The sequence below is a fragment of the Chanos chanos genome, chromosome 5 (genome assembly GCF_902362185.1).
Source record: "Chanos chanos chromosome 5, fChaCha1.1, whole genome shotgun sequence".
NCBI classification, from domain to species: Eukaryota; Metazoa; Chordata; class Actinopteri; order Gonorynchiformes; family Chanidae; genus Chanos; species Chanos chanos.
The window spans coordinates 27,215,495-27,241,255 of record NC_044499.1 but is presented as its reverse complement, the minus strand read 5'-3'; positions in this window follow the sequence as shown (position 1 = coordinate 27,241,255).

Genomic DNA, 25,761 nt, shown 5'->3' with positions numbered 1-25,761 from the left:
AATGGACCCCTTTACTCTGAGTGAGCTGATTCATTTGTACTTAAAGAAAAATGTTTAATTTAGATTTTGCATGCTATGTTACCAATATTTCTTGTGTGATGTTGCTTGATTTGTTTTGTTAAACAGACATTTATCTGGTCCAGGTTCCACAGAACATGAGTTTGTCAACACTATCAATGAGATTCAAGGACTGTCGCAGCTTTGCGAGTGTCTAAAAATAGCTATAAATAATAATAAACTGTTTCCATTAAAGAAATAAAAAATTAATAGTTGTTATCATTTCCATTAATTAAATGTGGTAATTATACCCTTTTTAGTGTCAGGTGAAATTCTTACGAAAGTGCCATATGATCATACAGCTCTCTTTCCACTAGAGCGGTGCTGGTGCCCGTGCCAGTGCCATTGCGGAGCCAGTGCTGCCATGGTGCCTTTTGAGAACCGACCCGCATTTCCACAGGGTTGGGAACCGAACACTACTTAGCGAAAGTTTGGGTAATTTCCGTGGGGAAAGAAAAATGTCGGACAGAACGCATCTGCTTGCTTTTCATGAATTTACTTTTATGCTAGGCTTCCACACAGCGAAACACCTCACGAATTTTGTCCTAAAACGTTTCACTCTGGGGACGAAATTCATGAAAATAGTACACCTGTCACCAAGCTCAAAAGTTTAAATGAGTGCTTAAATGAAGGTCTACAGTGGTCTATTTGCACCAGCCAGACCCGGGAGAGAGAGAGAGAGAGAGTTTTTTCTACTGCTCTGAGTCTGACTACGTTCATGTAACATGTAAACAACAGCCCGTGTTGATGTACACACAAACTGTTTCCCATACATCTTTTAATCATATATATATTTTCATGCTACATATAGCCTTTAGCCTACCGCTATCTTGGTCAGACTTTTTTGGTACTTCCGCCTCTCTAGAGAACGTCACGTACCGAACACATCAAACGCTGAACTGATTGGTTCTTGCGTGGTTTTTATTTGCATAGCCACTGACGTCAGCGGTTCCAACTCTTAGGACCAGCAATTCTGCTGCGCCGTGCCGGTGCCAGCTTTTTGGCACCGGCACCAGTAGTTTTTCAGTGGAAAAGCGGCCCTGGTGCTCGATTAGGCCCTGGCACCAGCACAGCATCAGTGGAAAAGGGGTACTAGTGCATTTGGGCAACCCCTTGGTAAGGACATATATGAATACAATTCTCTTTGCTGCCTATTTTTCGTTGACTGTTTCAATGATAAAAGTGTAGCACTAACGCTGGTGTTTGTGTTTTCAGTAGGTTTGCAAAATCTGATCCATTCCATATCAATCAAATCGCTGGGGCTCAAGTCACCATGGCAGTACAAATGTGGAGGACCGTGTTTCGGAAAAACGTCCGAATTATAATAGCGTCATAGTTAAGAACAACTAAACCTCTTTTAATCTCACCAACTTTTAATGTCGAAGTATTTGAAAAAGATAAACCTAAATTTATGGCACAGCTAACAATAAAATTTATTACACGGAACTGCAGACCTTTACACGGATACAGATACAGCGCTAGAAGGTCTGCGCTTGTCTGAAGGGGAAGAACAGGCAATCCAAACTTCAGCAACAAATTTTGATGACATCAAAGACTGGATGGATACACAAATTGAAAAGTATGACAAGGCAAATCCTGAAGCTCTGGAACCTCTGAGGAGAACACGTATATAGGCCTGCCTACTGACACCGGAGGTCAGTCTATAGACAGTCCATCACGGGATGAAAACCTTAGAGGCCCTGAGGATGATTTCGCAGATGAGTTGTGCAGCAATCCAGAACACAATGATGACAATATACGTTGGAGGTATTGTAACCACTGTATACAGGATAACTTGTTTATGAATTAAGGGTATTATCTGAGCAATTTGTGGTACAAATAGACCACTGCAGACCTTCATTTAAGCACTCATTTAAACCTTTGAGCTAGGTGACAGGTGTACTATTTTCATGAATTTCGCCCCCAGAGTGAAACGTTTTAGGACAAAATTTGTGAGGTGTTTCGCTGTGTGGAAGCCTAGCATAAAAGTAAATTCATGAAAAGCAAGCAGATGCGTTCTGTCCGACATTTTTCTTTCCCCACGGAAATTACCCAAACTTTTGCTAAGTAGTGTTCGGTTCCCAACCCTGTGGAAATGCGGGTCGGTTCTCAAAAGGCACCAAGGCAGCACTGGCTCCACAATGGCACTGGCACGGGCACCAGCACCATCCTAGTGGAAAAAGAGCTAAAATAGGTCTAACCAGGGTTTGAGAGATGTTAAGGGCTTTGATTTCAGACTGCAAAACCCTTTCTCTTGTGTAATAAGCAGACCTTCAAACTCTGAGAAAACATTTTCTGTAAAAGTGTTGATTGCAAATACTGACAAGGTGATTTCTAATAAAACTGAAAACATTGTGTACATTTATGAGTTGACAACCTCTTTATGACAAGTTACTGAAGATAAGAAACATCAAATTCATCGAAGGAATACCCAGTGCTGTAGATGACGACAATCTCCTACCGGTAATCAAAAATAATTTGTTAATCATTGATGATATGATGAGGGATGCAAGTAGTAACACACAGGTTGAAAAGGTGTTTACGCAATACATCCACCACCATAACCTTACTGCCATCTACCTGGTTCAGAATTTGTTTGTCCAGGGTAAATCTAGCAGGACAATCAGTCTGAACACAAATGATCTATTGTTGTTTAAAAACCCAAGAGACAACAACAAGACCAACGTTTTAGCTAGACAAATGTACCCCGGTAACACAAAGTTTTTCATGGAATGTTTTAAAAATGCCACCAAAAAGCCTCACAGTTACCTTCTGATTGATTATACAGTGAGAAGAGATGCATTTAGTCCCAGAACAGACTTGCTTTCAGAGTGTTCAGCTATGTCCAGAAAAAGAGGTGAGGCAAGAGCATGTCGGCGAGGACTCATAGACCAATTTTGGAAGTCTTAGACTACTTAAAGCTAAACTTAAAGCGTCATTTTGCAAGCGACGACAGACGAGTTCATCTTGACCCTGTACGAAGTGGCTCTTAATGGTACCCTACCACTTACAAATTTCCAGTGTAAAAAGTTGGAAAAGAAGAAAAAAGTGATACAGTTTGTCGCGGATAAAAAGATTGGTCTGCGAAGGAACAAACGTGCTATTAATCAAAAGGGTGGATTTCTTCTCCCACTCTTAAGCATTGCTGTTCCGTTTATAAGTAGTCTAATCTATGGAAGCCCATTTCCGCCACATTAAACAAAGAAGTTTGCTTAATTGCAGCTTTATTTCTCGCAATTCCAACTTTATTTCTCGGAATTGTGATTTTATTTCTCGCAATTCTGACTTCATTTTTCACAATTCTGACTATTTCTTGCAATTGCGACTTTATTTCTCGCAATTTCCACTTTATTTCTCACAATTCCGACTTTATTTCCTGTAATTCTGACGTTATCTCTCACAATTCTGATGTTATTTCCCGTAATTCTTACTGTATTTCTCACAATTCTGACGGTATTTCTCGCAATTCTGGCTTTATTTCTTCCAATTCTGAATTTGACACAATTCTGATTCTTTTAGCCAGTCAGGCAGAATCTCCGCAGTATCTGCTGTAGCCTATATAAATACAATCTGCAACTACTCCAGCACATTTAAAAAATGGACGATTAAAGTAGTTAAAGTTGGTGGGGGGGGGGGAGGTCTATAGTTTAGATATAGACCTGTACAATCTTGCCACAATTGAATAAATCAATAAGAGTTTTACAACTGCTTTACACTGTATGTGTTTCCTTTATGTAGGAGGAGCTTGATGAAGAGTTGACTGCATGGAACAACCACAGAGTAAGACCAATCCACAATCCCTGGGCTCCCAGTTGTCGACCTTCAATCATGCATGCTGTCCCCAGCCTATATGGAGCTCAGAGTTATTTGCAGACAGTTGACCAAATTAAATTAGAAATCTGTCTTGAGGATTGTTGTTTAAAGGACTACCCTTGTGATGAGAATGTCTTTAATCTGTGTGTTGAACTTATGGCTGAGCACAACCTTGCAATGTCGGATGATGTTTATGAAATTACAGACCTTTACCTGAGACTACGTGAAATTATCATTAATGAGCTGGATAATGAGGAATAGGATGCTCCACAGTCACCATGCCAGATTAATTAGTAAAAATGAATCTATGTGATTAATTTACAAGGCATACAAAGGTATTTGTTCATTGAATGTTAGTAAAACATTGACTAATTTGAATATGTGTTGCCATTCCTTTGTAAATCTTGTCTTTATCTGTGGAAACAAACTTCTCCGAAGGAGGAGTAAATGTTATGTTGACCATTGCTGATTCTTTTGCCTTTTGATAGCTGCTGTAGGCAATCATGGTTAACAGAAGTATAACTTCAAAAATAAATTGCACCAGTAGGTTACAGAAAACAAAGTAATTATGCTCAGTGCTTCTTTATTAAACTTGTGGAATATTTGAACACTTGGATCACTCCATTATTCACTGTACCAGTTCCTAGTTATAAGATCCCATTTTTAATTCCTTTACCATTTCTGGATGTATAACTAGTTAACTTGCAAACAGAACTGCCAAAAACCTTCTCACATTTATACATTGAACATTTGAACACTTGGTTCAACTACATTGTTTATGACAACACTCACTTCTCCAGCTCCTAGTTAAAGAACCAGTTTTAATCCCTACACCATTCCTTCATATACAATACAGTGGCTGGTTGCAAGAGTAGTCAAGACCCCAACGCCTTACCTTTTTAAGAAAACAAAAACAAAACAGATTTGACCTACAACCAGGTTGTGATAACAACTAAAACATGGAGTCAGGCTTTTCTACATGAATACCAGGATTATCTTCCCCTGAGGTACAATATACAAACAGGATATGTTTCACTTGAATTACCAACAAACAGGATTATTTTGACCAGACTAACAGGCTTGTATTAACTTTGTATTTACATTGGTGCAGCTCCCTGTGGTTTGAATAAAAATAAAAAAAATCAAGAGGCCTTATTAAACAGCTAAATGTAAATGGGAATGCTTCATAAAATAAAAGCACCATATAAAAAACACAAAAGTTGTTTGAAACCAATAGGAAATTAATTATATATTATATCAACAGGACAAGGCACTAAACTATGTCCATGACCCATATATTACTCTCCCAAATTTTATTCATTTCAGACCTAAAATCTGAGTAGCTATCATAATGAATCAACTGCCTTAGAAAACATCCACATGTATGTGCAACAGGCCTTCTCTGAAAGCCCTGGATGTTTGTAAATTCAGCATTTATTGTCTTGCCTAGAAATAGATCTGAGCCTGTACAGAATCTCAGAAACAGAGACTGTTGCTTTGCGTCATTCTCTCGCAGGTATGTTGTCACGTGCTTTGCTATTTTTTTTTCTTGGACATTCATTGTGGTGGGGACCTTAAGTGATCTTATGATTTTTCTTACGTTGGTTGCATGTTTTCATACATAGCTCCCAATTCCTCAAACTGTTTGCTGAGAGGGGCAAGCATGCTTGTCCACTGCTCAATAACAAAAGCAGGCTCTTGGATGAGAGTTTTGTGTGCCAGTTCTTGTAGAATTTGTTCAAAGTTGTCTGCAGTTGGCAGTCTTCTGCAGCTGTAGTGGTCTAAGATGTCTAATAATTCTTCCTGGTCTGAGCTTTTGACATTTGTTCGGCAGGACTCCACGACAATGTGGTCAGATTCTTAGACATACTGCAGAAAGTTATCAGTAAGATCACTTTTCACATACCCAAGGGCTGCTTGCTCTAAGATCACTGGAGCAAGTTTAATGGGGAGGTATTTTTGGTTTTGCCAACCAAAAGAAATGATCCGCCTTACACTCTCCCATGTTTGCTTTCCATAATCATGAAGAAGAAAGGGTACCTTAAAGGTGTTGCCCATGGTGCACTGCTCATAGAGTTCATGCCAGAATTCAGAAAGGCAATCCCTGAGAACCCCTCCTTCATCCTGTCCAATCTTATTTTGTCCATTTGGAAGTAGAAGCTGTATTTGAATTTCAGACTGTGTATAAGCCAGACTTTCATCACTGAAATGCATAATAAGCTCAGGGAGTACCTGACCGTGATGGATGACAAGAATCTTTTTTTCTGGTGTGAGAGGCAAGGTGTCTTCCAGGCTTTGCTCTTCAGTTGTAGATAGGTCTCCAGTGTATATTGTAATAATATTGCTTTCTTCCAGTATATCCTCAGTGAGGACTGCAGAAGTGTTCTGATCTATACTGGGATCATCTGTGACATCTGTGGGATAAAAGTAAGTTAAATTATCACTACCAAAATTACAATTATTTCCAGTGCTTCCAACATAAAATACATCTAAAATATCTGAGCTCTGCAATGATTCTGCCGATGGTTGATAAGCTTGGCTGCTGGAAGAGAAAGAACCAGCACCACGCTACAGGTTTTCCTGTGTGAGATCTATGCTGTTTGTTTCTTCCTGTGTCTCTACACAACTGCTGCCCTCTCTTTTTTTGTTGTCAAGCAGAACCTAAGGATTGTTAACTTTGTGGCCTCATACAGCTCTCCTACTGTGCTGTCATCATCTACTGAATGTTCTTCAAAATTCTTTAAATCCACCTCAAATTCAGAGGCTTCCATTTGGGGAAAATAAATGTACTGCCTCCTCTATTAGCTCTTTCTTTTTCCATTCCTTAGGCACACTTATCTTTCGTGTTCCGCCTCCCTTTTTCGTCCTCATTTGCACAAACCCTTGTGTTTCCTCATCATACAGCATCCAGCCCAGCTCCACTTTTCTCATTGCCCTCTGTACATTCCTTGCATCCCCCTCTTGATGAGACGTATAATTTGTGTCATGACTGCACTTTTGTGTTTCTCAACTTTGCCTTCAGTCTCTGAAAAAGCTTTGATTTCCTAGAGCTTGGCGTATCTTTCTCCCTCCTGCAATACCCCATCACTGCCAATCAGTCTCCGTAAGGAGGCAAATAGTTCCTTAGCTGCTCATCTGTCATTAACTGCAAGACACTGGCGTCAACCTACAAAAATGATTATTCAATTTTAAAAACTTGGTGTATTGCATTCTCAAACCATAATATTACATGGATCGTTGTGACACTCTTGGCTAAAGGGAGTACACCCTTTTGGTAGCTGAGTGAACATGGAAACTGAACAGGAAAATATCAACGGGTCATTACATTTAAAATCAGACAAGACTTGGGAGTAAGACAGGGCTCAAACGGTTTTCATATTATTTTCATTTCACACCCTTCTAGTAAATAAAGCTCAACTTTGGTCATGCTATTCTATATACTGTAAAGATACAGGGGTCCATTTAAGCTCTGAAATGGTTGCTATCTTAGAAGGGTAAAGCTCTTATACATGTGTATTTTGGGTAAGAAGGAATAGAGCATTCAGAATTGTTCATTGTAATCACACTGAATACCCAAAGCACATAGGCTAATCACCAATATATTACTCCAACTATGGATACAGTACAAAACATATTACAAATGTTTGTATACCTGCAGAAAAAATGGCATGTAGGAATATTATTACAATCTTTAAGTGTTCCTAATGTAGGAGTCCTGTATACCACAAAAAGGTAACTGAAAAATGTAAAGCTATGAAGATAAACAAATATGCCCACATATGATTTCCCACTGCTGGAGATATATCACAAAACATTTCCTTATGCTTTCTATAGATAAAATAAGGAGAGTTCAGGATGCAAATTTCATATTTGCTCATATGTATAAAAGTAAAACTGACTGATTCTCACACACCTGCTTTACAACCTGTCTGGCTTCAGATGGGATAACCCATAAGCAGTGTATGTGAAACTACTGATCATAGTCTCCCTCAACTTGTCACGGTCCAGCCCTGCTCTTGCAGGTCCTAATCCACGTTTTCCTTGTGTCCTGTCATGCATGTCTTGCCTGTCTGTTCCAAGTTGTTCCGGTCCATGTCTTACCCTGTTTCCTGCCTGGTCCCCGCTCACCTGCTGCCATTTACCTCATCAGCCAAGGGGTTTCTCCATTAGTTTGCCGGATTAGCTCACCATTTCCATATTTTCTGTGTTTGTTTGCCTCACTCATGTTACCTTTAACCTCTGCCTGTTTTGGATAGTGTTTTTGCCTTGTGTTTTTTTGGACCTTCTGCCTGGTTTTTCTTCCTCTCCATGCCTGACTTTCTCTGCCTGTTTTTGACTACCGCCTTTGTCTCTGCCCACTGGTACCATCACCGTGAGTCTGTCTTCGGGATTTTTTGTAAAGAAGGACTTCATTAAACATGTGCTAAATAACGTTCTGTCCTGAGTCTGCTTTTGGGTCCTCAGTCAACCAGGCCTCACCGGCCCTGACACAACTGTTATATTCTTATATTGCTCTTTTTGTTCACTGTACAAAAATATGAACAAATAAGCTGATTACCTTATCTTCTATTGTTTTGTTTATGGTAGACTCTGGAATATTTCTCTCCCTCAGGAAACCAGTAAGAGCGCCCATCCTGCATTAACGTAAGTCCATTAATACATACATGCTAATATGTAGATATATTAATACTGAAGTCACAGCTTTCAGTTACTTTCCACCCTGACACCATACACATCTGAGTTAAGGAATATATCCCAAAACTTTATTTCACATTAGACAATCGTAATCTGCTGGCTAGCTAGTTTGGATTTCATGTTCTCGCTACATTCCGAAAGCAGTAAAATGGGGCGGCACTAGTGCTGCCTTGAATTTAGTCAGGAATTCTTGTGATGCCAGTATTTTGTCTAGGACTTCTGAAAAACCGAAAGACATGTTTGATATTTTCACCTACTGTAATTAGAACATATATTTTGTACGATTCCAGGATTTTTAGGGTCTTGTAATGCACAAAGCATTAGCTAACATTGGATAGGACTATATCACAATTGATGAGGCGAAAGTTAGGTTTTATTGCCGCTTTTCACTTCAGACCTAGTTAACGTTTACAACATCATTATCGTTGCATGCTTCAGTGTCGGCCACCACGCACATTTACAAATGGAAATATTAAAATACATGGACAGCGCCGACACCATTGTAGCCATTGCTGTTGTCCGCTACTTTACACGCACTGAGCGGGAGCAGAAGTGATGGCTCAAACTGATTGGTTATTAGAAAAGAACTAAGGAGTAGGAGGAAAAAAAAGTCGGAATTGAGAGAGATAAAGTCAGAATTGCAAGAAATGAAGTCAGAATTGCGAGAGAAAGTCACAATTCACCAAACTTTTTTTTTTTTAATGTGGCGGAAACAGGCTTCCATACTAGTCGCATTGAGACAGAACTAAATTTTTGATGGAAATGCCAAGAAAATGTTTTAGTCTCCCAAAGCCAGTTGGATAGATTAAAAAATGGCAATGTTCCCGTATCCATAAGATAGACTGTTGAAACAATTTGGATGTCTCTAAAAAGAATGTGTTGAGCAGAAATGATTTGGATCCGTGCGAGAAAGCTAAGCTGCATACGGCCTTATTGCAAAGATATTTGTTCTCTGTTAGGCAGGGGGAGACTGAAACCAGTACTTTAACACTGTCCTTACCCTTTAAACGGGGATGACAAACTGGCTTCTACAGGAACTCGCTGTTGATGATGGGGAAGATAATGTGATTAGAGAAGTGTTGAAAAATGTACCATTGAAAAACAGAAAGAACGCTCAGTACATTTTGGATAAGATGTTTAAAAAACAAAAACAAAAACAAAAAAAACATAGCTTCGTGGAGTGAATTGGGCGAATTTATTTTAAAGGGCTCCTTTATTCCAGGCTATCACATATTAGTAAAAATTGTTACAGCGCCACAGACTGTGAATGTACAAATGCAGACCGCGAGGTTGGCACAAATTCCTTAGAGCTATTTTAACTCTAACCATATGCCTTTCCATTGTTCCAAGCCAGTGTGTTAGGCTGATTTATACTTCTGTGTAGGCTGTACCTGGACCCTACACCATTGTGAGCATTTATACTTCTGCATTGGTGTGTCTGTGCCGCTCTGTAATGAAACCTTCAAAACGCTAGTGTGTGGTGGGATTTCTATGCCACTGTGTTGATTTCCTCATATTTTACAAATGATGGAGTAATGTTAAATAAAAAGTCGGAATTCAATATCTGTAAAACAAGCCGTGCATTCAAAAGAAGGACTAATTTCTAAACTTTGGGGGACAAACAAATGGAGATCTAAAAATAACATGCGCTCAGTTCGCAGTTTTGCCGAAAATGTTCAATCGCAACTGAAAGGAGAGTGTACGACCATTGAACCGATTAAAAAGGAAGGTGATACTACCAAGCAGACCAATCACAGTTGTTGTGGTCTGCAGCAACCCGTAGTTACATTTCTACGGTGTAGGCTACGCAGCTTCAATGCAGAAGTATAAATTGGGCCTTAAAGATGAGATCAATTCATTTAAAAACACTGAATCAGCGCCTACAAAAAGTCCTGAAACCCCCATGTTTAGATGACCTCATTTGGACAGTGCCACATGTCTCGACTTTTAACTGTACACTGTTGTAAAATGTGGTGTAATGTCTCTTTTATAATAATAATTATTATTATCATTATTATCCATCCATCCATTTTCTGCCACTTATCCAGGACCGGGTTGCGGTGGCAGCAGGCTGAGGAGGGTAGACCAGACATCCCTTTCCCTGGGCTACATCCACCAGCTCCTCCTGGGGGATCCCAAGGCGTTCCCAGGCCAGCCGAGATATATAATTCTCCCAACGTGTCTTGGGTCTTCCCTGGGGTCTCCTCCCGGTTGGTCATGCCCAGAACACCTCCACAGGGAGGCGCCCAGGAGGCATCCTGACTAGATGCCTGAACCACCTCAACTGGCTCCTTTCAATGCGGAGGAGCAGCGGCTCTACTCCAAGCTCCTCCCAGGTGTCCGAGCTCCTCACCCTATATTTATTATTATTATTATTATTATTATTATTATTATTAATAATAAATCATTTATTTGTTGTAACTTACTATGAGATTTCTGTACACAGATGTTTTGCGTATTTTAACATTTGTTAATAAATGGAACTTTGACTCCTATAATTTACTTGTCTTGTTTTTATTTTGCATTATCATAGTACATTACAGTTTGTTCATAAACATTTTCCCCATTTTTTTACAAATAGCAATTCCATGTTATTGTTTTTAATCAAATTATCAGAATATTTAGACATCACACATTCAAAATCCAATCTTCTTGACATGTGATGGAGGAAAAAAAATACAGTGTTCACCACATGTGGTTGACATAAAATCTTGAACTTGCTTGTTTGAGAATTGTAGTCTTTTGCACATAGCTCTTAAAAATGTATAGATGGTTGGCGGAAACAGCTTGTGGCTTGGTTTGTTTCCAAAACAAACCAAATGGATGTGAGGTTAAATGCATAGAGTGTGTAACCGTTCAAAAAAATCCTCCCTATCATTAGCTAAAGCATAATTTTATAGATGTCTTTCAGAGGCAAGAGCTAACTGGTAAAACTCATGCACTGATGCCCTGGCCCAATACTCGGCTTGAAGTGGTTTAGCGGGGAATTGCTGTCCATCTATGTAGACGGCTAGAAATTCTAAATCGAAATGTTTGAATTCAAATGGCCTCTTTTCATAAACATGCATAAACACGTCATTTTCAACAATACCTATCACAACTGATTTGGGTAGCGTTCCTAAAAATAAATTTTCTTGGTTAGAAACACGCATATGAGTGAAGTGCCCCTGTTCTGTCACTAGTCGCTTGACGTGAACGCAGCATGTTGAGCAGGAAAATGACGATCAATGTTGCGAGATTTAGCCTACCATATTTGTACGTTAATTTTGCCCTCCGTATGATGTATGATCAATAATGCCAAAAGTTCCATGATGTACGATAATTTGATCATTTTGAGACACTTAGTATTAGTCGTTGTAATCAGTCTAGGTTATCTCATTTAATTCATCTCCCAACACAATCAAGGTAGTAAAATATGGATGCTATGTCTGTTTTTACACATTTCTTCTCATGTCTTTTCAGCCAGTCATGTTTTTTGTGATAATGAATGTGACTCACAAGCGCGGCTATCCTTAACTTAACCATTAATTAAATCCTCTTTACAAATCAGTTTTGGATATTTTTTGGATATCTTATATTGAATGCAGTAACTTACGGGCCAGTGCTGTATTTACCCAGTGCAATGCAGTTATTGTTTTAATATTACATGTTAAATGAGCAGGTCAAATGAGCGACCAGCGGCGGGAGCACGATGCTGAAGAGAGTTTGCACAAGAGATAGCTTTTGTTCTCTTGGTTATGACTCAGGTACGATAATTTCCCTCAAAATACGATAATTTCAAGCCTCTGGTATAATACTTTAACATCGCCCATCTGGCAACGTTGATTCCGAGTAGACTTGAACATGGCATGAGACTGCTTGGAGAACCGAGGAATGGCACTCAGCGTTTCACCCCCCACGGAAGTTTCATGGTAAGTTATGAATAATTAGCTTTTACATGTGAAAGAGCATCTGTCACTCAGCTTAGGTTTGTCGAACATTAGGTAGCAGCAAGCCACTAGTATCACTAGTTAGTTAACTACTCTTGTTTTAATACTAGCTGGCTAACGTTAGCTTGTTCCCTACTGCTAGCTAGTCTAACGTTAAACTATAAGACCTAACTTCACTCATGAGCTCACCATCTGAGAGACACCAATTATTTGTGAAATAATGTTTCATTCATGCCACATTCAATACTGAGTAAATGAAACTAATGCTGCGTCCCAGACACATATCGGAACTAGGGAAATATGTGAAAAAGTAATCGAGTCCAGGCTTAAACTCAGCATACCACTAATGTTAATCCATGTAATGCTTAGTAATTTGCATTTTCGTATTAACTATAATGTTTGGCAGAGATAGAAAGTATGAAAAGAAAGGGACAGGCGGATATTCAGTTTTGGGCCAAAAAGATTCAGAGCAGGGTGAGAGTAAGGAGAGTGACAGGGAAAGAGCAACAGAGAGCTGAGAAGAGGCCAGCCAAGGTCAAGATCAGGGCAGCTTCAACCACTCTTCACCAGGTCAGAAATCATTTAGGCACAGCAAGGTAACAGGTAAACATAACTGCATTGTATAAAATGACACTGAAGTTCACAAATGGATATACGGATGATTGAAAAATTATGCAAGCAAATTCTTGTCCCTTATGGTAATGAGGTTTAATTGCTTTGTTTTGCTGAGCAGTATATTCCCATGTCTAGAGTTCTCACTTTAATGTTTCAAGCATTGAGTCTTTTCCTTAAATTTTTTTACTAATAGTTGTGTTTTTATAGTTGTGAGATAACAGTTGTCAGGTTTTAGCTGAGTACAAGCATTGGTTTTGTGATGTGTATTTGAGTTTTAGCTGCAAACTGGGATGATGTTCACAGTTGAGCTGTGTGTTTTAAAGATTTTATGTATTAACTATTGTTTTATGTATTATGTTTTCTATGCACCAAAGTTTACATAAATATGAAAATTGTTAAGAGTTTTTATTTTCTAAGCTGTTTTGAAGTACACAAAGTGTTTGAAGGAACAATTTGCAAAATACATTCAATGATGTATCTTTCCTCAAATCTGAAACTTCAGCCAACAGCAAACAAGGAGTGACTGGTGAAATATATACACGCCTTACTGAACAGGGAATTGTGCATGGATGTTGGACATATACTTGGTCCCTCTGTGTAAAATGTGACCCCTTTATGGCCCCTGACTTAGAAAAATCCTAGATCCGCCACTGGCCCGAGTGTGACCTAACCTTGTGGCGGGGAATACAGAAACTTTTTTTTTTTACAAATAAGGATGCTGTATGAATGTTTATTTTGTAAGCTGCGTTGTCACTGTGCATCAGACAGAATTCGTCCTTTGATCGGGTCAATCATATTTTAATATCAGCGCCGTTTAACATAAACTTTTCTTGAAAAAAAACATGTTCGCTATGGATTGGTGTCAACAGCTCCACCACGTTGCTGGCATTTGTAAATGCAGCTCTCTTTGTCAGTCCTTGATTTTTGCCACTGGAGTTCATAAGGTCCATATGCCCCACTGTGTCTTGGCAGAGAAAAGTGTGTTCTGTGGTGTGTTGATTGTAGTTGATTAAACATTCTATGATACTGTGATACAGATATGTGTTTGAACTCCGTGAAATCAGCCTGTCGCCGAACAAACCATTGTTGGATTTTCTTGTGATTTTACAAGTAAACGAACTGGAGCAAAAGTGCGCTTGGAGAAAAGCTTTATTTGGTGGTGGTGGAACCCGGCAGCAAGTCCACTTGCGCCGCAGCTTAACTCGGAGAACTGTTACCGTGATCGGCCTTTTATACCATGAAGCAAACAGACAATAGATGTACAACATTGTTTGATGCAAATCAGAATCTAGGTGTTAATGCTAAATCCCCCTTTTGTCTGTGATGGCTGCCATTTGCCCATTACCGGTTGTATTCTGCCTTTATCAATTGCTATTGGCTCCAACAGTAATGCGGCGCCAAAGGTGTGAAGCTTTCTTTGTATCTATGGTAATAAGACCATCAGGTTAAACAGTTCTCCTATCATGAACCATGTCTGTTCAGATGTCACTATAATCTTACACCATCAACCTGATAAAAAAATAGTAGCACCGGGGTAGTTTATGAAACTGACAGGAGCACCATTGGTGATGTCTATCCCATCGGGTCTTGTAATTTTGAGTTATAAGTACAATAGTGTGTTGTTCAGATCAATATGGTCTTTACCATTTCACCACAATGAAAAATTCCAAAGGTGCCACTGCGTGAAAAGAGGTGTATTCGGCCTGGAATACATCTGTATATTCCCGGATACTCCACAGATTATCGGCTGTATCCGGCAGTTTGCAGCTCTGTTACGCGGCATGGAATACTCCTGAATATGTACCGTGTTTTGGGGTCTGCCTACAGCCCTTAGTTGCCATGGTGAATAATCCCTTGGGGTGCTTGGAAGGGAACATTTGCACTTCACACCTTGGACCACCAGGTATCCTGCAATTGGTCAAAAGTCTTTCTTTGGATTGGTGGAGCAATGTCTTGCCCCTCCTCTAAAACCCTTCCCCATTGGTCCATTGTGGGTCCCCAAACATGAATTCATATGGTTTATATAATAATAATAATAATAATTATTATTATTATTATTATTATTATTAATATTATTATTATTGGTGGTGGTGTTGTTTTATGTTCATAGGTAGATTGTATAGATAGTCTGGCAAACAAAAATGAATTACACAAATTTTATTATAAATAAAGCAAATACAGTATAATATAAGGCATATAAATTGACAATTTTATATATATATCTCTCTCTCTCTCTCTCTCTCTCTATATATATATATATATCTCAATGTACAATATATAACAGAATAGAATACATTAGAACAGAATATACTGTAATATCATAGTATATAATACAAATGCTTTTGAGAGCATAAATGAAACTCTAAATGTTGAGCATTCCCAAGAACAACCCAGCTTCCGTGGTCTCTATTCTGTAGCACCCCACACAGTGCAGACAACTCTGTGCTAGGCGGGAGGACCCACGCTGGCCTTCCATCCAAGATGGCGGCGTCCTCTTCAGAAATTCTATCTACTGATGCGGTCCTCCATATGGCAGCCTCTTCCTCAGTTTAAAGAACACTAGCTCTGGCCTTGAGCAGATGCAAAACACAATGAAAAGAGAAATTAGATCACTGAAAATAGCAAAGGGAGAAAAAGTCTAAGAACTACTAGGGAAATGATGTTTTGACTTACTCTTCTCCTCCTTTGCCTCGTTCGAGTGGCGATCCTGCCCCCCTCTTTGTTCTCTGGATTCACCCGGTAACTCTTTCGAATAGTCTCAATCGGTCTTTCAGGATGCTAGAGAGAAAAAAAACGGAGGAGAAAGGAAGATTGATTAAAAGTTCGTTTAGAATTCCAAGCACTGCTATGAAACAATCGCGACGATATAGTCTACCAACAAAACACGCTGTCCTACCTTGTCCGTGGATCATATCTGTGCGTGTTGTTTTCAGCATTATGCATTATCCGCACAGCTTCCTGTAGAAGCAAAATTAATACAAGAGTTAAATTCAACCACATTAAGGGATAAAGCAGATAAAGAAATGTGAACGTATCAGAATGCGCGGCAGTCAAAGACGAAAGCCAGAAGGCTACAGAAATAAACTTACCGAAACAGAGTTATTTCCCACTCGTCTTCTTTTCTCGGGCAGACTCCTCTTGCGCCTCTTTGATGGGACTCCATCCTGTCCAACCGCCGAATAACATTCTCCATGAACGTTTACTGCTGTTCAGACATCTTCTTAAAAATGCATTTAACGGGGACACCAGTTGTTTGTTTTCGTTTGGACTCGCCGTTGGAAAAATTGGATATTCCCGGCGCACGCTGTTCGTTCGAAAACTTAAGTGTTCTTTTGCAAGCCATCTCCAAAATGCACACTATCGACAGAATACGGAGTAAAACTTCTGTAATCCTTCAGTGACTCGCTTCTCCTTACCTTACCACAGGTAACCCCTTCCCCAAAGCAAATTTCGCGCTGCAGTTGCACACAATGCTATTGGTTCCTGTCACCCTACGCCATGCACGCACAGAAAACTGATTGGACAGGACTCAACCTTAGATTCTAAGTGGGTGGTTTGAAAACGGGGCGCGTCCTCATACTGAGGAGAAACATTCCGAACAAACAAGCGAGAATCAACAACAAAAACTCCTATGCCCTGTAAACTTTTTTTTTTTTTTTAAAGTCCTGTATCCTTTGTCCCGCATCCCTCAAACTGAGATAATGTCCCGCATTTTCGCTGGTCGTTTGGTTTTTAACTGTCAGAAATAAAAAATATATGGATCCATTATTTTACCCGCCCGCACATGAGCATAGTTTCTAATCTATTTAATAGCGCTATGTCAAAAGCAGTAAAAATGCAACATAGGCGAGTTTTTTTAAAAGCCTTGCTTTCACCAAATGGCTGAGAGGAGAGCGTTGAGGGCGGTCATCAAGAGTCTGTGGCGACCGTCAATCAAACTGTGCAGCTGTGGGGCCGACGAATTTCTTTGCTACGTCACAGAAACCAAACTTAGTGAAACTTTACAGATATGAAGATAAACGCTGTCAGCCGACGTCATGGTCAAAAAGTTCTTTTATCCCTTCTGACCATGCTTCTCATCCAATAGAGATTTTGGCTTGATATAAAGATTTGCATTGAAATTGTTTTATTTTATGTAATATTTTATTTTGAGCCTTATTTATTCTTATAGTTGAATTTGGTCAGGGGTTTAACTTGAAAGACTTGAGCTGTATGATGCCTGCTGCTTTGCTTAAGTACAGTTGCCTTTGATGGGCCTGTAATGGCCAATGCATGTTGGATGTCTATCAATACAAGTGTATACAAGTGTTTCTTATACAGTTAGACTGACATTATATCTAAGTTTTACATCATCTCTCAGCATTAGTAACATGTCCCTCATTGTCCCACACAAACTTACTACTTGTCCCCCATTTGGTCTGTTTGCATCTGGTCACCCTGTATCTTTGACCCCAAGTAAAGGACAGTTGCATAACCATCAAATATGTAATTAATGAACCTCTCATTTAGACTTTTTTTAAATTATGTTTTCAGTGTGTTTTTGTATGCTCCATTTGAAGTGTCCATTGTAATTTAGCTGCACGACAGAGCAATGACATTAAAGGCTACATGGGCCTACCACTGCTGTATTATACACCATGCAACACCAAAGAAGTTTGTGAGGTTATCAAAATATCGGCTAAATATTACATATAGGCTAACTGATAGAAAGTTACAGCGAGGAAGGGGGGGCAGGCTTCTATACCCAGTCCCCCCTAGACCATTGACTGTTATTAGCATTTGAAAGGCCAAGCCATCAGCTAACGACTGTGGTCACGCGGATGCCTGAAAACTGCCGTCTAACAGCTGTATTCGGACATTTGCGGGAGTTTTCAGGTCCGCGTGACAAAGTTCTGCAGGCATCCGAATACCTCCGGAAAACAGCAGGTTTAGCGGAAGTTTACTTTGTCCGGATATTTCCGAATACACCACTTTTCACGCAGTGTGCCATGTCAGATATTGCCGAAATCTGTGGTACTTCTACATATGTGTTTTTTACTGTCATTGTTTGGGTCAAGGGGCCTGTTAACAAATCCAGCTCTGCCTTAATGGACTCTTATGACATGTCATGTATTAATGCCATGATTAGAAGATGGTGTTAAAATCTCTTCCAGCTGATGCGCAGCCATGGTGTTTACCTCACGGCTTTCTTTTTGAGACTGACAACTTCTTACGCTTCCATTTGTTTTTCTTTGCAGGAGGGGCTAACCTCTTACCAGGTGGTCTTTTCACCCGCAAAGCTGGGCAACAGGCCCCCGGCCTGATTTTGATAATAAGCAACATAACGTTGTAGATCCTGAGCGTAGGGGTTAAATGGTTTCATTATTTTAAAATCTGAGCCTTTGTTTCACCGGTCTGAAATGAAGCTTCGCAACCACTTTACCGTACTTAAAAGGAACGTTGATGTTTTAATCAGACCTTACTTCTATGGCAATGTTGCTGATGTGTGTTTTAGACACAGGTGCGTAGTGTGCCCTCTCGTATCTAATAGTGACCATCTCATTGTTTTTCCCCGTTATTTGTATGCTCAACAGCGAGATGAAATAGTTACCCACAGCTTGGTGTTTGATTATGTCTGTGTAGACAAAAAGAGTGTAGCAGCCTCCGTATATGTCTGCGGGATGTGGTGTATAGAGTCTATCTAGGAGTCTTTCTGGCATCTCTGGCACCTCACCCAGATCAAAAACACCTGTTGTATTTAACCCCCAAATTATTGTGAGCTTTCCAAAGAACTTTACATGCCTTGTCTGCATGTAAATTTTGTTTTTTACAGCATCATAACCAAACTTTACATGGTGTTTCACTAGGTGTAGTTAATTTCATCCACTATCGCCGTTATGTTCAGATAATACCCTAGACGCAGAATATATCCGATTGTCTCTTTAGAAGTTTTATCAGTGACAGTAAAAGTACCATCTTTTTTGCAAAATGTCTTCCATGTTCATGGATACTGGAATTCAATTAAACCAACCTGCCAGTCACCTTTTAGTATTATTTGCCTGGCTAGTTTGGTTCTGTACTTGGATATTTCCTTGTCAGGATACACCGACCAAGATGAATTGCAAGGCAATGTTATATAAAAACTGTGATCACCCATGGCGTTTGTCAACCGCAAAAGAAACACAGCATGCAAAAACACATTTTTAAAAAGGTTTTAAATATCAACCATGTCTTCTTCACAAACCCAGCTGTTGAATTTTGAAGGCAAACCGAGCCACTTTACCAGAACCATATTTTTTTTACCCATCTTCTTTCTTTCTAAAATCTTCTCTACTTTGACAGTTTTATCCTTACCAACTTTTATTTTTTGCAACTCTTTTTCATAAAAACATTCATCTATTATATCACCATCATAATCTTTCAGCTTGTGAACAGGTGGCACTCCTGGAATACACTCTGATATAATGAAAAATTCATGCATGTAGATTTGTTTGTACCACTTTGTAAAGGGACTTCTCACTTTTGAAACTCTTACCATGTCACCATTCTTGTATTTAAAAATAATATTCTTGTCCTTCGCATCCTTCACACCATACAACGTTTTAAATACTTTATTTTCGTTTTCTCTGGTTACATCTACAGGCCTCATTTTGATACTCCGATGATAACTGTTGTTGTAAGATGTGATTAAATCTTGGAAAACATCCATATATTGCTTAGAATTGACAGCTGTTAGATACCTCTACATTATACACATACATATACACTGATGGATACGTTCAAAAACACTGGCTTTTAGTTCGCTGCCTGTGGCAAAATGGTGAATCCTGTATTTGATCATTACATCTTGAAAATGTCTGTTAAAAAAATTCGTTTCCTCGGTCAGTCTGCAACTTTTGGGGGACTCCGCCTTCCTTCAGTATGGATTCGAACGCCCTCGCTACCTCTAATCCCCTCTTGTTTTTTAAAACAGGTGCCCATGCGTATTTGCTAAATTGTCATTGTCCTTTAAATATGTGGCCATGTCAACTAGGTTGGCTTAAACTGTATGTCAATATTGTGCGCTATCACTCTGTTCCTCTAGTTAAAATGAACAGGTCTGTGAAGTGTATAGGCGTATCCTCTCCGGATAAGAAATCAGAAACTTGTCTGTCAAAGATGTGCACACCAGCATCATTGAACACAGCCTCTTTTAAACATCTTTTACCACCAAAAGAACCAGTGTTAGAGGGCATATAGTAAACAGATTTCAAAAGATCTGGCAGGATGCCTACTGACTGAATACCTGAACAAATAATGACATAAAATGTTTTAATTCATGCCTTTTATTTTCAACAACAAATACAAACTCACAAAGAATTGAGGTGGTCTTAAAAACAGTTGAGGTGGTCTTAAAAAACACACACACACACACACATACATACCAAAGTTTCTCTCAAACAGAAAATCAACTACTATTTCAGCTACTTTACACGTTTTACTTTTCAACAAGAATACAAACTCATAAAGTATTGAGGTAGTGTAAAAATTTAACACACCAAAAAACTTGGCCACCAGCCGACACTGGTGCCAAAAGATTAAGTAGTTCATTATTTGTGAAAGCTATACTAAAGTATAACTTCACAAGGTGCTCTGCGTTCCTCATTTTAACGGAGGCGGCGGGCTGTTCTTCTGATAATTCCCCTCTAAAGTAACATGTAGCCTAAAACTGCAACTTTATTCTTGTAGCACTATGACTTTTTTCTTGTAAAATTATGACTTTATTCTCGAAATCTCAGAATTTTTTTTTTTTCCCCCTCAATGTGGCCCTAATACTCCGTCATAGATTATGGTTTGTTCTTCTTGAGTGAAATATGCGCTTCTAGACCTCTCGTTGTTTGCAACTGGTCATCTGGTGCCAACACCACCCGTTTTACTTGAAAGCGCTCATAGCTTGATTGGGAAAACCTGGGTTGACTAAATGAGTTGATAAGCGATGTCACGACGGTGATTATGCATTACTGCGGCTGTTAGGGTTTGTCAAGCCAGCTAACGAAAGATATCCTGGGTATGTTGAACTTGCTTCATAGTATAGGCCCCTGATTTTAAATATCCATTAAAGTAAGAAGTGAACTGCCATGTCTGTTACAATTCGCAATGGGCTGATATGACAGCAGGGACAGGCTGTAGCCTGTAGCCATTATTTTCATACCACACATCATGACTGGTCCTGTCAGAGCCCTACCCCAGTCACAGTTATGAGCTGTCAGAATAGGTGATGAATACAGTATGGGCAGCTCCCAGGCGCTGTAGTCAGACTGATGACAAAACACTATAATTTTCACCTGACATACTTCACGCCTAATTTCCCCAGCTGACGCGGGCATACCACACCATATGCTTTTCTCAGCACATCTAATTTTCACAGTCTGTTCTGCCTCAGTATGAGTGTGAATGTGTCTGTCACCTCTGAGTATTAGTTGTTAGTGGGTATGTGTTTGTTTATGAGTACTGTGTGTGTCTGCTTGTGTGTGCTGTGTGTCTGTATGTGCTTGTGAGTGTCATGGAGAGAGGGACAAACTTAATTTTTTGACCACATGAAAGAAAATTGCGTAATCCCACAAAGGAAAGTGAAACAGAGCCATATAAGATCATGTACAGTACATTTATAATGTACATTTTCCAAAAATTTGTACTCTACTGTTTCCCACTGTTCTTTCTGCTTTTCTGCTGTTCAGCTCTTGAGGTACTACCCTGTTGTGGGAATCCTATCTGTGTTTTGTTATCCTATCAGTGAAGCTTCCCAGAATTTGTACAGTCATGTCGGCAAGTTCTTATCTCTAAAGTGAACAAAGGCTCATGTCTGGATGCAATGTTTGCTCCCAAGTCTACATCTTAGATCTTTTTTCGTCCTATGAATGTTAAAAGATTGCAGCATGAAAAAGGTAAACATAAACATAATTGTTATAAAGCAGAAAGGAAGAGAAAGGGTGAAAGAGGAAAGGTGATTAAGGTAGCCCTGAAACATAGGTGTCTCTATGGCTTTAACCACACAATGTCATAGAGATTCTGGTCATCAAACTGTGCTTGTTCACAAATGGGCTTTAAAAGCAGTGAGTTATTCTACTGTTTCTCAGTGATGTTCATAGAAATAAAATTCAGATAGTTTTGGAGTAGTGGTTCAGATTCAGTTTTGAGTCAAGGGATGGGTCTGGCCATAAGTACAGGACTCACACAGGAAAACTAAGAGGCAGAATGAAATACAGCATTCAAAATGACCCACTGATTAGGGTAAGTGGCAGACATATAGAAGGATCAAAGAGCCCCAAACAGAAAAAAACAATCAAACAAATAAATAAATAGGGAATAAAATAAGTAGGTAAGTAAGTAAGAAAGAAAGACAACAAAAAGCAGTAAATAAATGGATACAAAATTAACTGAACAAATTTGGAAATAAAATCAGAATTATTTTCTGATTAGAACATAAGAAATAAAAATCTGAATTATTGTCAGACCTGCTTCCAGCCAATCCTCTGTTCAGCCACGCCCATGTTCTGAGTCTCCTGAGTTTTAACACACCTGCTGCAAATTACCCTAATCACCACTGGGGGATATAAGGACTGCAGTTACAGGCACCTCATTGTGAGGTATTGAGCTTGCTCTGCTGAACGTTTTGAACCATTGCTATATCTGAAATTCTGTTCCTGTGTTTGACCTTTTTGCCTGCCTTTTTGACCCTGCTCTTTGTCCTGTGATTTTGTATTGTTTGTATGGATTCCTGTTGGCTCTTCATTGGATTTTTGACCCTGGCTTGTGTTTTTGACTATCCTTGAGGATTCTGATTTGGATTTGTTGAACGGACTTATTAAAGCACTAGAGCTCTGCACTTGGGTCTCCTGTTACATTCGTCACAATTATGTTCTATTGGGAAAATAGTTTTCTTTCTTTCTTTCTTTCTTTTCACTTCCCCTTGTCTGTACTCTGAAAGAAAAGCAATAAGGGATAGAATTTAAGGACTTTGACAGATCTCCTACATCACTTGTAATCAGTTAGGTACTGTCACCTAAAATGGATCTCCACAAGCAGCTATGGATAGTGCTATGTCATTTTCAGGTGCTAGGATCAACAGTTCATCTCCTAAATAATGTAAACATACATATTGACTTTTTAGAAGCAGTCCTAAATTTGGAGTTTGTGCAAGCCAGCTAGAGTTCATTAAACAGTGTCTTGCCAAGTCTTTCAAAGGTTTCAGAAACTGTGACAGTTGTATAGATGGAAAGACAGAGAAATTTTGTTTAAACATTTAAATTAAGATGATTTAAGGTTGTTTTGAAAAGTTGACTTTTATGGATCTTTTATTTCGAAATGCTTTGTTTGTTTTTTTGGACCACATTGTTGTTCCCCCCTTGCTCAGATCGTCAGACATTGTTACGGTCTGAGGCGCAACTTTAGAAACGTTTTTGCAATCCACACGGAGGCTAAGAAAACAAACAAAGCATTTCGTGCTGAAAAATAGAAACAAAGCGTTTCACCTTCCCCACATGTATTTCAGTGAATCACAATGCATTTCATCAGTCACAGGTCTTGAAAAAGATGACATCATCTAAAACATGCTCACATTGCATCCGGCTCTAAAGGGAGAAGCAAACAAATGTCGCACCCGGTCTTAAAGGGATCACACAAATGTTGCATCTGGCCTTAATTTAACTATTTGTGTACCAGTGTCCCTACCGTCCCTACCGTCCCTACCAAATTCTGTGCCCTTGTTTGTTGGACTTATTGCTGAAAGTTACAGTTTAAACAATTTAAAGTTAAATGACTAAAAACTGTTTTTAACTGTATATAGTCTCTCAAAAAGGCACATTTTCCCATCTCACCTTTTAGATCCCTGTGAGAACATTAAAGCTTGACAGGACTCCATCTAATCAGTCTGCTCACTGTTTTGCAAAAAAAGATATTTCGTGTGTAATGGCCACAAGAGGCTGTCTTAAGAGTTACTCTGAATAGCAACTGAGGCAGAGAAGTCACTCTGTCTCTACAATGCTCTTATATCTCACAGCTAAAACATCTTTGTGACCATGAGCAGAAGTCTATCCTCAGCTAGACTGACTTGATCCTCTTGATTGAATCAAAATTAATGGAATGCTAATTCAGTCCCAGCCAGTTGATTGTGGAGGCATTCAAGGTCACCTTCTGGAGTCCAGAGGTCTGTTTTCAAGAGGGCAGAATTTCCAGCTCTGGAGTCATGTTAATGCCCCTGAGAGCAAGAGCATGTTGGTCTGCTAACCAGTTCATATTTTGGTCTTTTAGGGCTGAGGTAGCACATGGAGTAGCTGAAGCTGAAGTCATCTGTAAGGAATGTAAGTCAGTATATTAATCTCTCCTGCTATGTACACATGGAACCGTATCAGCACTTTGTGATGGATGCCTGTTCAGAAAAGAGAGAGGCATTCACTTCACCCTTTACAACTTTTTGTTGCTGACTGAAATATTTTAAGCATTCAAAACCTTTGAAGAATCGAAAGCAGTTGCTCTGAGATGAAATTCATATGTAAGCAGAATGAATTCCCCAAGTTTTCCCCAAGGAAATGTAAGCACAATAGGATTAATAAATCAGTCTCATATAAATCATTAACCATTAATTTTGGTGTTCAATATTTTATAATTAAACTACTAAGATTAATGGAATAATCTAGTTGTAACACTGTGCTACAGTCTTAGCGAGTATTGCAGCACTAATGTATTACAATTACACTACTAAGGCTATAACACCCATGAACAACCAGGTTGATGAAGGTAATTGGGAGTACTTTGATGGCAGAGGTTGGCATACAGTGAATATTGCGGCAGAAACAGACAGGACAACAGTTTATTTCAAAGATACTATTTATTAGCATAATCAATACTATGAGGCAAACTAATACTGATATGGTACAATCAATAATCCGCAGCAAATAGAATGATCAATGCATAACTGGTAATATGATGGTAATGAGGCTATGTACAAGTATTCAGTGTATAACTGAATGAGTGTAAGAGCAGAGATACGTGCGTGTGTGTGTGTGTGTGTGTGTGAGAGAGAGAGAGAGAGAGAGAGAGAGAGAGAGAGAGAGAGAGAGAGTGCGTGCATGTGGGTGTGTGCCCAGCTGCGCACTAAAAAGAGAAGGAGGAGCGAGGGAGAGAGGCTGTGTGAGAGGCTTACACAGGTAAGAGGTATGTGTGGTATGAGAATGTAGTGCGCAAGTGTGTGTGCTAGGCACCAAAGGGAGTGGGGATGGGCAACAAGAAGCGTGTGTGAGGGAGAGAAACAAAGGATCTCCAACTTGAGAGCTAGTCTCAAGTAGGCCCTAAACGCAATAACTCTACCCAACCCTTAAGTTTTACTGTAGTCCCAATGTTGGAGGTGCGCAATCAGACGAAAGGAAGTTAGAGAGATAGAGAAGGAACACATGCAAGCTCTATACTTTAGAAGTCGCAAACGAAAGACAATAACAAGCGGCAGAAAACTGCATTGTGCATGAAATACAGTGTGCACATTTAAATCATAAAAGAATTCAAATAACAACACTTCCTTCATGTTAACTGGAATAACCTTAAGACCAGATGCCAGCCTTACTTTGAAATGCTCATTCTTGGTGACCGAAGATGTGTCTTTGTCGGCCTGACGAGCAGTACAATGGGGTCCTACTAATTG